Below are 17,945 nucleotides of genomic sequence, written 5' to 3' on the forward strand. Positions count from 1 at the left end.
ATTATTTTGCGCGTAATAAGGGGGCACTTCCTTGCGGCTGTCGTGGACCCAGCTGTCAGCCTCTCCACGTACAGTACTCTTCCGATGGAAGTCGGTCGTTGACCACATTGACCACGCCGCGCCGAGAGCACTAAGGCGGTGGACGACGGTGAGGCCTAGGAAGGGGACAACGCGGGGCCAGGGAAGACGCGGCAGTGGATGCCCACGCATAGAGGAGTATGAGGGTTCACTGGTTCGCTGCGGTGTGAGGCTGCCGTCGCCGCAGAATAACAGGGGGTGTGGGTGAGTAGAGGGATGGCCTGGCCAGCAGTGGGAGTAGTAGGGGCGGTGAGGCCTCCGCCGCATTGCAGCCGGCCATGGGAGGCAGGAGCACGAGGCATGATCGGCGCTGGTTTTGGCGGCTGGAGCAAGAAGACCAGAGGTTGAAGAAGCACTACAGCCGTTGGATGGACATCGTACGATCACTGGAGCTAGAATCGTGCATATTGACTAAGTTGACAAAGCCCTCCGTCCCCGTCAACTTAGTAGGCCCACAAGTCAGCCTGCCACTATACTGGGTCCCAGCTAGCAGGGGGAGTATTCATTTTTTTTTGTGTAATAAGGAGGCACTTCCTTGCATGCGAAGATATAGCTGGTGGGTCCGAGCTGTCAGCGGTGGTAACGGTTTTTTCGCGAAATACAGAGGCCCTTTCGGTGGGTCCCAGATGTCAGGTGGAGGAATCATTATTTTGCGCGTAATAAGGAGGCATTTCCTTGTGTGCGGCCGTGGAACCAGCTGTCAGCCTCTCCACGTACAGTCCACTTCAGATGCATGTCGGTCGTTGACCACGTTGACCACGTTGACCAGGCCGCGCCGAGAGCACCAGGGTGGTGGACGGCGGCGAGGCCTAGGAAGGGAACGACACGGAGCCAGGGAAGACTCGACAGTTGTTTCCCATGCGGAGGGGAGTACGACTGTACGAGGGTTTACTGGTTCGTCTGCCGTCGCCGGAGAATAACAGCAGGTGTGGGTGAGTAGAGGGATGGCTAGGCCAGCGATGGGAGTACGGTGGGGCGGTGAGGCCAGCGCGACAGCACAACCGGCCGCGGGGAGGAGGGAGCAGGTAGTCCCGCTGGCGCGTGTTTGAGCGGCTGGAGCAGGAAGAGCAGAGATTGAAGAAGCACGACGGCCGTTGGATGGAAATCCAACAGTCACTGCTTGTGCGTCAACCTTTTTTTAGGAAAGCCTCAAATCTGTGGAAAACATCATACAACCCATCTGCCATTATTTCTAATAATTTACAGCCCATTTTCTAATTCTTAAGGTTTTTTTGGAGCCCGTATTCTTTTTGTTAGCATTACAGCCCATATTGTGGTCACTGTTAAAAAATTATACGAAATTTTGCATATTTCGGTGCGGTCCGAACTGTTTTTAATCCCGAAATTTCGAGTCACATTCAAACTGATTTTAAAAATAAATGTATATCAATATAAAATCCAACAAATTGTCCACGCATAAAAATCAATGCAATTTATAATCTCGAAATGAAAAAAAAGAAATTTGAAACTAATTGCCGGTTTGATGTGTTTTAAAAATGTACATCCCATTTCTCATTACTGATCGGCCATTTTCTCGGCCAGCTGAATGAAGCTCTCCTCATCTTGAAAGATTTGCAGCCCAACAGGCCTGACAAAGTGACTTACTTGGCAAATCACAAAAAAACTGGGCTGTGGCCGTGGACCCAGCTGTCAGCCTCTCCACGTACAGTACTCTTCCGATGGAAGTCGGCCGTTGACCACATTGACCACGCCGCACCGAGAGCACCAAGGCGGTGGACCATGACGAGGCCTAGGAAGGGGACGATGCGCACTCGGGGAAGACGCGGCAGTGGATTCCCACACGAAGAGGAGTACGAGGGTTCACTGGTTCGGCTGCGGTGTGAGGCTGCCGTCGCCGCAGAATAACAGGGGGTGTGGGTGAGTGGAGGGATGGCCTGGCCAGCGGTGGGAGTAGTATGGGGGCGGTGAAGCCTCCACGGCAGCACAGCCGGCCACGGGAGGCAGGAGCATGCGGCACGACCGGCGCTGCTTTGGGCGGCTGGAGCAAGAAGACCAGAGGTTGAAGAAGCACTATGGCCGTTGGATGGACATCGTACGGTCACTGGAGCTAGAATCGTTCATATTGACTAAGTTGACAAAGCCCTCTGTCCCCGTCAACTTAGTAGGCCCACAAGTCAGCCACCCACTATGGTGGGTCCCAGCTAGCAGGGGGTATTCTTTTTTTTGTGCGTCATAAGGACGCACTTCCTTGCGTGTGAAGATATAGCTGGTGGGTCCGACCTGTCAGCGGGGGGAACATTTTTTTCATGAAATACAGAAGCCCTTCCCGTGGGTCCTAGCTGTTAGGTGGAGGAATCATTATTTTGCGCGTAATAAGGAGGCATTTCCTTGCGTGCGGCCGTGGACCCAGCTGTCAGCCTCTCCACGCACAGTCCACTTCTGATGGATGTCGTTCATTGACCATGTTGACCAGGCCGCGCCGAGAGCACCAGGGCGGTGGACGACGGCGAGGCCTAGGAAGGGAACGACACGGAGCCAGGGAAGACTCGGCAGTTGTTTCCCATGCGGAGGAGTATGAGGGTTTACTGGTTCGTCTCCCGTCCCAGGAGAATAACAGCAGGTGTGGGTGAGTAGAGGGATGGCTAGGCCAGCGATTGGAGTACGGTGGGGCGGTGAGGCCTACGCGGCAACATATCCGGCCGCGGAAGGATGGAGCAGGCAGTCCCGCCGGCGCTTGTTTGAGCGGCTGGAGCAGGAAAAGCGGAGATTGAAGAAGCACGACAGCCGTTGGATGGACATCCAAGAGTCACTGCTCTCGTGTGCATTATTTCTAATATGTACAACCCATTTGCTAATTCTTAAGAATTTTTTTGGAGCCCATCTTCTTTTTGTTAGCATTACACCCCATATTGTGGCCACAGTTAAAAAGTATACGAATTTTTGCATATTTCGGTGCGGTCAACTGTTTTTAATCCCTAAATATTGATTCACATTCAAACTATTTTGAAAAATAATTTACATAAATATAAAATTCAAATAATTGTCCACGCATAAAAATCAATGGAATTTAAAATCTTGTAATAAAAAAATAAAACTAATTCCCGGTTTGATGTGTTTTAAAAATGTACAGCCCATTTCTGGGCAAAACGAATGAAACTCTCCTCGTCTTGAAAGATTTGCAGCCCAGCAGGGCTGATAAAGCAAGTAGGCCTTGTTTGGGTATTTCTTAAAAAAAAGAACTGGGCTAGCCATTTTCAGCAAGAAAAAAACACAACTGGGCTCATGATGTGGTAAACATAAATAAAACCCTGGCTAGACGGGCTACAGCCCCCGCACAGCCCCGTTGTTACCCTGATCCGTCACTAAAACTAGTATAAATAACAACTGCTTGTTCCTCAATAAAAAAACTGCGCGACCTGCTGGGTCCCTGGTGTCAGCCGCTCGTAGTGTAATTCTCTCGTTTATTGACTACGTTGACAATGGCGTGAGCCCCATATGTCCAACCATTAGGAGGAACCACATTTTTGGGCTTGTAATATAGAGGCACTTGCTTGCGTACTGCCATGACGCTGGTGGGTCCCTACTGTTATCCTCTCCACGTACAGTCATCTCCTTGTTCCTCTCGGTTGTTGACGACGTTGACAACGCAAGAGGGCGGCGCACCGCGCACGGCGAGCGAACCAAGGCCGCAAGGCGGAGGACGACGGCGAGGCCTCGGACGGAACGAATAGGAGCCGTGGAAGATGCGCTGGTCCAATCGCAGGTGGAGGGGAGTACGAGGGTTGACTGGTTCGGGTGCGGGTGCGTGTTGGGGCTGACGTCGCTGGAGAATAACAGGACGTGTGGGGGAATAGAGGGAGGGACTGGCCAATGTTGGAGGGTACGTACGGTAGGGTGGCGGAGGCGCAGCCAGCCATGGGAGGCGGGAGCAGGCGGAGCCGACGGGGTGGTTTGGTTTGGGTGGCTGGAGGAAGAAGAAGACAAGAGATAGAAGATACACGACAGATGTTGGATGTCAATCCAACTGCTGGTAGGCAGAATCGTTTGTTGACTGGCTAGTAAGTCGACACCACCTTGGATAGGCTATTTCCTCACGCGTCCCAAATGTCAGAATCCAAATCTGTCACGGTCATGCAGCCTTTCCTATGAAAATTTACAGCCCATTTGATGTGCTAGTTCGAAATAAGTTTGTGGGTGCTGGTGGGGGCTAATCACTTGGCTTCTGTAATGCACAGTGAGCTCAAGCAGCCGGCGAGAGTGATGTTATTTCCCTTGGTTGGGATTTGTTAGTTGTTACAATATTTCACTCTAAATTAAACGACTGGCAAGCCATTTGCCTTGCTTCAAAGAATATATGACAGTCACAGCCGATTTGGAAAGGGCAAGAACATCTAACTCCAGCTTACAAACTGTACAAAAGCACGAGGGTTAATTATTCATCAGGTTTACAAAAAAATCCAGGTTGAAAAGGGCAACAACATCTAACTCCAGCACTATTTTCGGCTGTCACAGTCAAATGGATCGGTCAGGTCCATAGAATGAACATCCTGGGTTGTAAAATTTACTGGATTATGACCACAATATGTTGTAAATAGAAGCCCGGCATGTTCAGAAGCTCTTTTGCCCACCTGAAACTCCTTTTTTTGCTCTTCCACATACCCATCCGTCAAAACCATGCTGCTGATAAACTTAAGCCTGATGGAAAATAGTAACCTCGCATTGAGCAGGAAGAATGTAACAAATCTAGTGTTTGCACGGTTGGCTACATATCGTTCTAGCGTTATTGTCTTCAATCGAATCTCATGAGAGGTGAGAAAATCCCGATGCTTATGAATCCACCAATTGGTTATAACTTTCTTACTCCCTCCTGTTGCCTAAATAGACATGAAGATTGAAAACAGTTAAGGTCTAAAAAAAGAGTGTCGAAAGAGCAACAGCTGAACAGTTATTCTAGTACACTATATGCGGGATTCCAATGTGCGTGAAATTATCACCTTTATATACAAATTCTCTAGACATGGAAAGCATTGCAGCAAGCCAATAATCTTGTTCAGATCAAAACTATTCATTTGGATATATAAGATCTTGACAGAATACAGCACCATTGACAGGCCATCCATGGAGAAACTCTTCATTGAGCATAGAACATAATATTAGTACAAAATTTGTACGCCAAGATGTCATATAACTTATGCGTAGAAATTTAAAATGCAGCTTATGGTTACAAGTGTAGATGATAATGTAAAGTACCTGAAGAACTGTGGAGCCAAACACCATATTGAAATGAGCACAGAGATCATGTATTACACCCAAGGTCTCCAGTTTAGGCGCAGAGAGGACGGTTATTTGCAACGGTGAATAACTGGAATCAAGGATCAACCTTTGAAGTGAAGGGGCATCTTGGATGATGAGCTGCCTTCCGTCAAAACAAATTCCAATTCTTACAAGGTTAGGCGACTTTATTTGGAGACAACCGATTCTAACTGTGAAAACAAGCACCAAGCACTCCAGGGCAGGGCAACTGGAGTGGATGATGCTGTGCAATGAGGCCTCCGATATACGAACCCGCACAAGTGAAAGTTTCTTGAGAAATGGGAGTCGAAGGTTTAGTACCAGATTGTCTGGTAGGTCGCACAATGCAAAGGTGGCGGTGTGGAGAGAGGAGGAAAACTGCGAGATGGACATCGGTGCTGAGGGCACAGGTAGATGGCGTTCGGTATCTGGTAGGTGATTTCCAGGGGAATAGTAGAACTCAAGCAGCTGTAGTTCTGTGAATTCAGGGGATTTCAGCCAGGCGTCCACCGTGCAAGACATGGTATGCTTGCTCAGGTAGCATGACAGGATGCAGAGGCTTTGAACGGAGCCCTGGTGGGAGTAGATGATGGCGCTGGGGATTTCAAAATCATTGAAGAGAGATAGCTGACGACAGTGGAGATTAAGGGGCACGGCGCGCCATAGAGGGCGCCACCGAATTGAGAGGACTTGGGTGCGGCAGCAATCCTTGGTGGGGAGAAGCGAGATGATCTCCCCAAGGACGGCGTCCGGGAGATCGCTGATGCGGTCCACCCGAGATTCTACGGGTTCCTGGGATCCGGTGGGGGCGGGGTCACCGCTTCTCCCCGCGCTGCCGGGTGCGGGATCAACAACAGGCGTCACCGCTGGCGGGAGCCTCATCTTCTTGGCGCTGGGGTCAGCCGACTCCATTTTCCTCGAGGGCGTCGCGTCGCACTCACGGATTTGAGCAGAGTAACGAATGACGAGCCTAGTTGTATTGCGAGCGAAGAAGAAGGGGAGCTGGGGTTTTTCTGTAGTAGTGAGGAAGAAGGGGAGCTGGGTTTTCTGTAGGAGTGAGGTGAGGAATTTGGGGGCATGAGTGGAGCGAGCTGACGTGAGGTGGGTGGGAGTGAGGAGGAAGAAGAACACCCAGGTGTTTTTGGGGGGCGGTGTGCTGGGTGTGGTAGCGCCTGTCATTCAGTAAATATATGGACTTTTGAATTGATTTTACTATCTACTAGGGTGGATGGGCTGTTTTGTCTTGGGCCCAGAGAAACAATTACTACTAGTACAGTGGAGACACTCTACAGCTACCCAGAAAAACAATTACTACTAGTACACTGGATACTATACCGCTTCTGGCTGCTCCTAGGTCATCGAAACGTCTCCCTCTACTGAATGTCGTTATACTTTTGTTCACTGACATGCGGGCCATGCAGCGCACGGGCCCAAATGCCATCCACCAAATTAGAAGGCAGTCTGCAGGCTGAGAGTCACCCCGGTCGTAGCGTGGCAATAACGAGCCGTTGTATCACAAAACCCCTCCTCCCCGCAGTCTAAGTTTGACGGACGAAGCAACCATCATTTCACTCTTCGCTGAATCCCCTTCTCCCTCACCATCTTCAAGAAAGGCAACACTCGCATCTACCACTATTCTTCTCTCCCAACGAAGGGAAAGTAAGCGGATCCATGATGTTGGTATATTTTCGTTCAGAGAAGAAAAAGAACTTCTGCAAAGCAGTAACCGATCCTCACTCTCTTTTTTTCATTGTCATTGCGATTGTGTTTTCCTTTCAGTGGTCTCCTAGTATTCATCAGTTTCATGATGGACCAAGGTGAACCAGGCAAAGATCTGCCAATATTGGAGCAGACGCGGGAGGCTGATCCCCACGAGACAGAGAGCTCCAAGAAGATAGAGGCAGCCACTGAGCCGACCCCAGATACGCTCACGGCCACTACTGGGATGGTCAATGCCCCGTTTGAGGTTACAACCCCCGTGGCACTGCAGGAGCAGTTTTCCCCCTTCGAGGATGTGTCCCCCCCTGCTGAGCTGCCCAAGGTGATTTTCTTCTTTGCTGATCTCGATTGTGGTTTTTTATCTAAGTATGTGGTGATGAATAATGCAAAATTTTATTAGCTTCAATGCCATGCTATACATAATGGTTTAAATAACTTGTGTTTCTTATATTGGAAAGTAATTCAGAATTTGTTTCTGTTTCAATTAGAGCCCGGATGCAGACAAGGATTGTGTGGTTGTACATGTCACTCGCTATGAGGCGGATGACCTGAATATACGCACTGGGAAAACAGAGTTTTTAGGCTGTTGGATCCTGGAAGCCATTTGTGCTTATACCAATGAGAGTTGTATTCCAGCCTCACTGTTGTCACGCGTGTTGTCCAGGGTGTACTGAAGCACAAGAAGTTCAAAGCTACTCCTTCGTTTGTGAGGCATACTGTTCTTGTCAAGCTTACGCAGGAAGATGACGTGGCATGCCTCCACAAACAAGTTTATGAGTGGCAAGGCCACAAGGTTGTCTTCATGAAGATTCACAGGATTGAGCTGCTGCCGGACGTCCTCGATGATGTTCATGGCAAGGTCCGTCTTGTGTCCAGCCCAAATTAGATCGAGGCATGAAATACTTGCCCCAGCTAGTTTTTAATAGTAGTTTGGCTTCTGTCTAATTATCCGAACCTTGCCTGTTACTGAGCCCTCTGGGGCTAGTACTCTGTTTGAATCCGTCTATGGGAACTGTTGCTACTTTTGTGTGCCCATGAATCATCGTAATTTTTGCCGAAACAGATGCGTTCTCACTAGTTTTCTCATACGAGCAGTGTGTGTTTTGATGAAATAGAGTACTCGTTTGAGAACTGTGCGCCGACGTATACATAAGTACTTGTAAACACTTTTGGTGCACTTGTAAGAAGTTGTGCAAAACACGGTGATACGTCTCCAACGTATCTATAATTTTTGATTGCTCCATGCTATATTATCTTCTGTTTTGGACATTATTGGGCTTTATTATTCACTTTTATATTATTTTTGGGACTAACCTATTAACCGCAGGCCCAGCCCAGAATTGTTGTTTTTTGCCTATTTCAGAGTTTCGCAGAAAAGAATATCAAACAAAGTCCAAACGGAATGAAACCTTCGGGAACGTGATTTTTGGAACGAAGATGATCCAGGAGACTTGGACCCTACGTGAAGGAAGCTTCGAGGAAGCCACGAGGTAGGGGGGCGCGCCTACCTCCCCCAGGCGCGCCCTCCACCCTCGTGGGCCCCATGTTGCTTCACCGACGTACTCCTTCCTCCTATATATACCTACGTACCCCCAAACGATCAGCTACGGAGCCAAAAACCTAATTCCACAGCCGCAACCTTCTGTACCCGTGAGATCCCATCTTGGGGCCTGTTCCGGAGCTCCGCCGGAGGGGGCATCGATCACGGAGGGCTTCTACATCAACACCATAGCCCCTCCGATGAAGTGTGAGTAGTTTACCTCAGACCTTCGGGTCCATAGTTATTAGCTAGATGGCTTCTTCTCTCTTTTTGGATCTCAATACAATGTTCTCCCCCTCTCTCGTGGAGATCTATTCGATATAATCTTCTTTTGCGGTGTGTTTGTCGAGACCGATGAATTGTGGGTTTATGATCAAGTTTATCTATGAACAATATTTGAATCTTCTGAATTCTTTTATGTATGATTGGTTATCTTTGCAAGTCTCTTCGAATTATCAGTTTGGTTTGGCCTACTAGATTGATCTTTCTTGCAATGGGAGAAATGCTTAGCTTTGGGTTCAATCTTGCGGTGTCCTTTCCCAATGACAGTAGGGGCAGCAAGACACGTATTGTATTGTTGCCATCGAGGATAACAAGATGGAGTTTATATCATATTGCATGAGTTTATCCCTCTACATCATGTCATCTTGCTTAAAGCGTCACTCTGTTCTTATGAACTTAATACTCTAGATACATGCTGGATAGCACACCCACTTAGTTTCTTTTGTTAAGCTTTCATATATTTATAGCTCTAGTGCATCCGTTGCATGGCAATCCCTACTCCTTGCATTAACAGCAATCGATGGGCATCTCCATAGCTCATTGATTAGCCTCGTTGATGTGAGACTTTCTCCTCTTTTGTCTTCTCCACATAACCCCCATCATTATATTCTATTCCACCCATAGTGCTATATCCATGGCTCACGCTCATGTATTGCGCGAAGGTTGAAAAAGTTTGAGATTACTAAAGTAAGAAACAATTGCTTGGCTTGTCATCAGGGTTGTGCATGATGAGAGCATTCTTGTGTGACGAAAATGGAGCATGACTAAACTATATGATTTTGTAGGGATGAACTTTCTTTGGCCATGTTATTTTGAGAGGACATAATTGCTTAGTTAGTATGCTTGAAGTATTATTACTTTTATGTCAATACTGAACTTTTATCTTGAATCTTTCGGATCTGAATATTCATACCACAATTAAGAAGAATTACATTGAAATATGCCAAGTAGCATTCCAAAAAAATATTCTGTTTTTATCATTTACCTACTCGAGTACGAGCAGGAATTAAGCTTGGGGATGCTTGATATGTCTCCAACGTATCTATAATTTTTGATTGTTCCACGCTATATTATATTCTGTTTTAGACATTATTGGGCTTTATTATACACTTTTGTATTATTTTTGGGACTAACCTATTAACCGGAGGCCCAGCCCAGAATTGCTGTTTTTGCCTATTTCAGAGTTTCATAGAAAAAGAATATCAAACGGAGTCCAAACGGAATGAAACCTTCGGGAACGTGATTTTCGGAACGAACGTGATCCAGAGGACTTGGACCCTACGTCAAGACATCAAACAGGCGGCCACGAGGTAGGGGGCGCGCCTACCCCCCTAGGCGCGCCCTCCACCCTCGTGGGCCCCGTGTTGCTCCACCGACATACTTCTTCCTCCTATATATACCTACGTACCCCCAAACTACCAGATACGGAGCCAAAAACCTAATTCCACCGCCGCAACCTTCTGTACCCGTGAGATCCCATCTTGGGGCATGTTCCAGAGCTCCACCGGAGGAGGCATCGATCATGGAGGGCTTCTACATCAACACCATAGCCTCTCCGATGAAGTGTGAGTAGTTTACCTCAGACCTTCGGGTCCATAGTTATTAGCTAGATGGCTTCTTCTCTCTTTTTGGATCTCAATACAATGTTCTCCCCCTCTCTCGTGGAGATCTATTCGATGTAATCTTCTTTTGCGGTGTGTTTGTTGAGACCGATGAATTGTGGGTTTATGATCAAGTTTATCTATGAACAATATTTGAATCTTCTGAATTCTTGTATGTATGATTGGTTATCTTTGCAAGTCTCTTCGAATTATCAGTTTGGTTTGGCCTACTAGATTGATCTTTCTTGCAATGGGAGAAATGCTTAGCTTTGGGTTCAATCTTGCGGTGTCCTTTCCCAGTGACAGTAGGGGCAGCAAGACACGTATTGTATTGTTGCCATCGAGGATAACAAGATGGAGTTTATATCATATTGCATGAGTTTATCCCTCTACATCATGTCATCTTGCTTAAAGCGTTACTCTGTTCTTATGAACTTAATACTCTAGATGCATGCTAGATAGCACACCCACTTAGTTTCTTTTGTTAAGCTTTCATATATTTATAGCTCTAGTGCATCCGTTGCATGGCAATCCCTACTCCTTGCATTAACATCAATCGATGGGCATCTCCATAGCTCATTGATTAGCCTCGTTGATGTGACACTTTCTCCTCTTTTGTCTTCTCCACATAACCCCCATCATTATATTCTATTCCACCCATAATGCTATATCCATGGCTCACGCTCATGTATTGCGCGAAGTATGAAAAAGTTTGAGATTACTAAAGTATGAAACAATTGCTTGGCTTGTCATCAGGGTTGTGCATGATGAGAGCATACTTGTGTGGCGAAAATGGAGCATGACTAAACTATATGATTTTGTAGGGATGAACTTTCTTTGGCCATGTTATTTTGAGAGGACATAATTGCTTAGTTAGTATGCTTGAAGTATTATTACTTTTATGTCAATATTGAACTTTTATCTTGAATCTTTCGGATCTGAATATTCATACCACAATTAAGAAAAATTACATTGAAATTATGCCAAGTAGCATTCCACATAAAAATTCTGTTTTTATCATTTACCTACTCGAGGACGAGCAGGAATTAAGCTTGGGGATGCTTGATATGTCTCCAACGTATCTATAATTTTTGATTGTTCCACGCTATATTATATTCTGTTTTAGACATTATTGGGCTTTATTATACACTTTTGTATTATTTTTGGGACTAACCTATTAACCGGAGGCCCAGCCCAGAATTGCTGTTTTTGCCTATTTCAGAGTTTCACAGAAAAAGAATATCAAACGGAGTCCAAACGGAATGAAACCTTCAGGAACGTGATTTTCGGAACGAACGTGATCCAGAGGACTTGGACCCTACGTCAAGACATCAAACAGGCGGCCACGAGGTAGGGGGCGCGCCTACCCCCCCCCCAGGCACGCCCTCCACCCTCGTGGGCCCCCTGTAGCTCCACCGACGTACTTCTTCCTCCTATATATACCTACGTACCCCCAAACTACCAGATACGGAGCCAAAAACCTAATTCCACCGCCGCAACCTTCTGTACTCGTGAGATCCCATCTTGGGGCCTGTTCCGGAGCTCCACCGGAGGAGGCATCGATCACGGAGGGCTTCTACATCAACACATAGCCTCTCTGATGAAGTGTGAGTAGTTTACCTCAGACCTTCGGGTCCATAGTTATTAGCTAGATGGCTTCTTCTCTCTTTTTGGATCTCAATACAATGTTCTCCCCCTCTCTCGTGGAGATCTATTCGATGTAATCTTCTTGTGCGGTGTGTTTGTTGAGACCGATGAATTGTGGGTTTATGATCAAGTTTATCTATGAACAATATTTGAATCTTCTGAATTCTTTTATGTATGATTGGTTATCTTTGCAAGTCTCTTCGAATTATCAGTTTGGTTTGGCCTACTAGATTGATCTTTCTTGCAATGGGAGAAATGCTTAGCTTTGGGTTCAATCTTGCGGTGTCCTTTCCCAGTGATAGTAGGGGCAGCAAGACACGTATTGTATTGTTGCCATCGAGGATAACAAGATGGGATTTATATCATATTGCATGAGTTTATCCCTCTACATCATGTCATCTTGCTTAAAGCGTTACTCTATTCTTATGAACTTAATACTCTAGATGCATGCTGGATAGCACACCCACTTAGTTTCTTTTGTTAAGCTTTCATATATTTATAGCTCTAGTGCATCCGTTGCATGGCAATCCCTACTCCTTGCATTAACATCAATCGATGGGCATCTCCATAGCTCATTGATTAGCCTCGTTGATGTGAGACTTTCTCCTCTTTTGTCTTCTCCACATAACCCCCATCATTATATTCTATTCCACCCATAGTGCTATATCCATGGCTCACGCTCATGTATTGCGCGAAGTATGAAAAAGTTTGAGATTACTAAAGTATGAAACAATTGCTTGGCTTGTCATCAGGGTTGTGCATGATGAGAGCATACTTGTGTGGCGAAAATGGAGCATGACTAAACTATATGATTTTGTAGGGATGAACTTTCTTTGGCCATGTTATTTTGAGAGGACATAATTGCTTAGTTAGTATGCTTGAAGTATTATTACTTTTATGTCAATATTGAACTTTTATCTTGAATCTTTCGGATCTGAATATTCATACCACAATTAAGAAGAATTACATTGAAATTATGCCAAGTAGCATTCCACATAAAAAATTCTGTTTTTATCATTTACCTACTCGAGGACGAGCAGGAATTAAGCTTGGGGATGCTTGATATGTCTCCAACGTATCTATAATTTTTTATTGTTCCATGCTATATTATATTCTGTTTTAGACATTATTAGGCTTTATTATACACTTATGTATTATTTTTGGGACTAACCTATTAACCGGAGGCCCAGCCCAAAATTATTGTTTTTTGCCTATTTCAGAGTTTCACAAAAAAAGAATATCAAACGAAGTCCAAACGGAATGAAACCTTCGGGAACATGATTTTCGAAACGAACGTGATCCAGAGGACTTGGACCCTACGTCAAGACATCAAACAGGCGGCCACGAGGTAGGGGGCGCGCCTACCCCCCTAGGCGCGCCCTCCACCCTCGTGGGCCCCGTGTTGCTCCACCGACATACTTCTTCCTCCTATATATACCTACGTACCCCCAAACTACCAGATACGGAGCCAAAAACCTAATTCCACCGCCGCAACCTTCTGTACCCGTGAGATCCCATCTTGGGGCCTGTTCCGGAGCTCCACCGGAGGAGGCATCGATCATGGAGGGCTTCTACATCAACACCATAGCCTCTCCGATGAAGTGTGAGTAGTTTACCTCAGACCTTCGGGTCCATAGTTATTAGCTAGATGGCTTCTTCTCTCTTTTTGGATCTCAATACAATGTTCTCCCCTCTCTCGTGGAGATCTATTCGATGTAATCTTCTTTTGCGGTGTGTTTGTTGAGACCGATGAATTGTGGGTTTATGATCAAGTTTATCTATGAACAATATTTGAATCTTCTGAATTCTTGTATGTATGATTGGTTATCTTTGCAAGTCTCTTCGAATTATCAGTTTGGTCTGGCCTACTAGATTGATCTTTCTTGCAATGGGAGAAATGCTTAGCTTTGGGTTCAATCTTGCATTGTCCTTTCCCAGTGACAGTAGGGGCAGCAAGACACGTATTGTATTGTTGCCATCGAGGATAACAAGATGGAGTTTATATCATATTGCATGAGTTTATCCCTCTACATCATGTCATCTTGCTTAAAGCGTCACTCTGTTCTTATGAACTTAATACTCTAGATGCATGCTGGATAGCACACCCACTTAGTTTCTTTTGTTAAGCTTTCATATATTTATAGCTCTAGTGCAACCGTTGCATGGAAATCCCTACTCCTTGCATTAACAGCAATCGATGGGCATCTCCATAGCTCATTGATTAGCCTCGTTGATGTGAGACTTTCTCCTCTTTTGTCTTCTCCACATAACCCCCATCATTATATTCTATTCCACCCATAGTGCTATATCCATGGCTCACGCTCATGTATTGCGCGAAGGTTGAAAAAGTTTGAGATTACTAAAGTAAGAAACAATTGCTTGGCTTGTCATCAGGGTTGTGCATGATGAGAGCATTCTTGTGTGACGAAAATGGAGCATGACTAAACTATATGATTTTGTAGGGATGAACTTTCTCTGGCCATGTTATTTTGAGAGGACATAATTGCTTAGTTAGTATGCTTGAAGTATTATTACTTTTATGTCAATATTGAACTTTTATCTTGAATATTTTGGATCTGAATATTCATACCACAATTAAGAAGAATTACATTGAAATATGCCAAGTAGCATTCCAATTTTTTTTTCTGTTTTTATCATTTACCTACTCTAGTACGAGCAGGAATTAAGCTTGGGGATGCTTGATATGTCTCCAACGTATCTATAATTTTTGATTGTTCCACGCTATATTATATTCTGTTTTAGACATTATTGGGCTTTATTATACACTTTTGTATTATTTTTGGGACTAACCTATTAACCGGAGGCCTAGCCCAGAATTGCTGTTTTTGCCTATTTCAGAGTTTCACAGAAAAAGAATATCAAACGGAGTCCAAACGGAATGATACCTTCGGGAACGTGATTTTCGGAACGAACGTGATCCAGAGGACTTGGACCCTACGTCAAGACATCAAACAGGCGGCCACGAGGTAGGGGGCGCGCCTACCCCCCTAGGCGCGCCCTCCACCCTCGTGGGCCCCGTGTTGCTCCACCGACATACTTCTTCCTCCTATATATACCTACGTACCCCCAAACTACCAGATACGGAGCCAAAAACCTAATTCCACCGCCGCAACCTTCTGTACCCGTGAGATCCCATCTTGGGGCCTGTTCCAGAGCTCCACCGGAGGAGGCATCGATCATGGAGGGCTTCTACATCAACACCATAGCCACTCCGATGAAGTGTGAGTAGTTTACCTCAGACCTTCGGGTCCATAGTTATTAGCTAGATGGCTTCTTCTCTCTTTTTGGATCTCAATACAATGTTCTCCCCCTCTCTCGTGGAGATCTATTCGATGTAATCTTCTTTTGCGGTGTGTTTGTTGAGACCGATGAATTGTGGGTTTATGATCAAGTTTATCTATGAACAATATTTGAATCTTCTGAATTCTTGTATGTATGATTGGTTATCTTTGCAAGTCTCTTCGAATTATCAGTTTGGTTTGGCCTACTAGATTGATCTTTCTTGCAATGGGAGAAATGCTTAGCTTTGGGTTCAATCTTGCGGTGTCCTTTCCCAGTGACAGTAGGGGCAGCAAGACACGTATTGTATTGTTGCCATCGAGGATAACAAGATGGAGTTTATATCATATTGCATGAGTTTATCCCTCTACATCATGTCATCTTGCTTAAAGCGTTACTCTGTTCTTATGAACTTAATACTCTAGAGGCATGCTAGATAGCACACCCACTTAGTTTCTTTTGTTAAGCTTTCATATATTTATAGCTCTAGTGCATCCATTGCATGGCAATCCCTACTCCTTGCATTAACATCAATCGATGGGCATCTCCATAGCTCATTGATTAGCCTCGTTGATGTGAGACTTTCTCCTCTTTTGTCTTCTCCACATAACCCCCATCATTATATTCTATTCCACCCATAGTGCTATATCCATGGCTCACGCTCATGTATTGCGCGAAGCATGAAAAAGTTTGAGATTACTAAAGTATGAAACAATTGCTTGGCTTGTCATCAGCGTTGTGCATGATGAGAGCATACTTGTGTGACGAAAATGGAGCATGACTAAACTATATGATTTTGTAGGGATGAACTTTCTTTGGCCATGTTATTTTTAGAGGACATAATTGCTTAGTTAGTATGCTTGAAGTATTATTACTTTTATGTCAATATTGAACTTTTATCTTGAATCTTTCGGATCTGAATATTCATACCACAATTAAGAAAAATTACATTGAAATTATGCCAAGTAGCATTCCACATAAAAAATTCTGTTTTTATCATTTACCTACTCGAGGACGAGCAAGAATTAAGCTTGGGGATGCTTGATATGTCTCCAACGTATCTATAATTTTTGATTGTTCCACGCTATATTATATTCTGTTTTAGACATTATTGGGCTTTATTATACACTTTTGTATTATTTTTGGGACTAACCTATTAACCGGAGGCCCAGCCCAGAATTGCTGTTTTTGCCTATTTCAGAGTTTCACAGAAAAAGAATATCAAACGGAGTCCAAACGGAATGAAACCTTCGGGAACGTGATTTTCGGAACGAACGTGATCCAGAGGACTTGGACCCTACGTCAAGACATCAAACAGGCGGCCACGAGGTAGGGGGCGCGCCTACCCCCCCCCCCCCCCCCCAGGCACGCCCTCCACCCTCGTGGGCCCCCTGTAGCTCCACCGACGTACTTCTTCCTCCTATATATACCTACGTACCCCCCAAACTACCAGATACGGAGCCACAAACCTAATTCCACCGCCGCAACCTTCTGTACCCGTGAGATCCCATCTTGGGGCCTGTTCCGGAGCTCCACCGGAGGAGGCATCGATCATGGAGGGCTTCTACATCAACACCATAGCCTCTCCGATGAAGTGTGAGTAGTTTACCTCAGACCTTCGGGTCCATAGTTATTAGCTAGATGGCTTCTTCTCTCTTTTTGGATCTCAATACAATGTTCTCCCCCTCTCTCGTGGAGATCTATTCGATGTAATCTTCTTTTGCGGTGTGTTTGTTGAGACCGATGAATTGTGGGTTTATGATCAAGTTTATCTATGAACAATATTTGAATCTTCTGAATTCTTTTATGTATGATTGGTTATCTTTGCAAGTCTCTTCGAATTATCAGTTTGGTTTGGCCTACTAGATTGATCTTTCTTGCAATGGGAGAAATGCTTAGCTTTGGGTTCAATCTTGCGGTGTCCTTTCCCAGTGACAGTAGGGGCAGCAAGACACGTATTGTATTGTTGCCATCGAGGATAACAAGATGGAGTTTATATCATATTGCATGAGTTTATCCCTCTACATCATGTCATCTTGCTTAAAGCGTTACTCTATTCTTATGAACTTAATACTCTAGATGCATGCTGGATAGCACACCCACTTAGTTTCTTTTGTTAAGCTTTCATATATTTATAGCTCTAGTGCATCCGTTGCATGGCAATCCCTACTCCTTGCATTAACATCAATCGATGGGCATCTCCATAGCTCATTGATTAGCCTCGTTGATGTGAGACTTTCTCCTCTTTTGTCTTCTCCACATAACCCCCATCATTATATTCTATTCCACCCATAGTGTTATATCCATGGCTCACGCTCATGTATTGCGCGAAGGTTGAAAAAGTTTGAGATTACTAAAGTATGAAACAATTGCTTGGCTTGTCATCAGGGTTGTGCATGATGAGAGCATTCTTGTGTGACGAAAATGGAGCATGACTAAACTATATGATTTTGTAGGGATGAACTTTCTTTGGCCATGTTATTTTGAGAGGACATAATTGCTTAGTTAGTATGCTTGAAGTATTA

Source organism: Aegilops tauschii, chromosome 4 (genome assembly GCF_002575655.3).
Source record: "Aegilops tauschii subsp. strangulata cultivar AL8/78 chromosome 4, Aet v6.0, whole genome shotgun sequence".
Taxonomy (NCBI): domain Eukaryota; kingdom Viridiplantae; phylum Streptophyta; class Magnoliopsida; order Poales; family Poaceae; genus Aegilops; species Aegilops tauschii.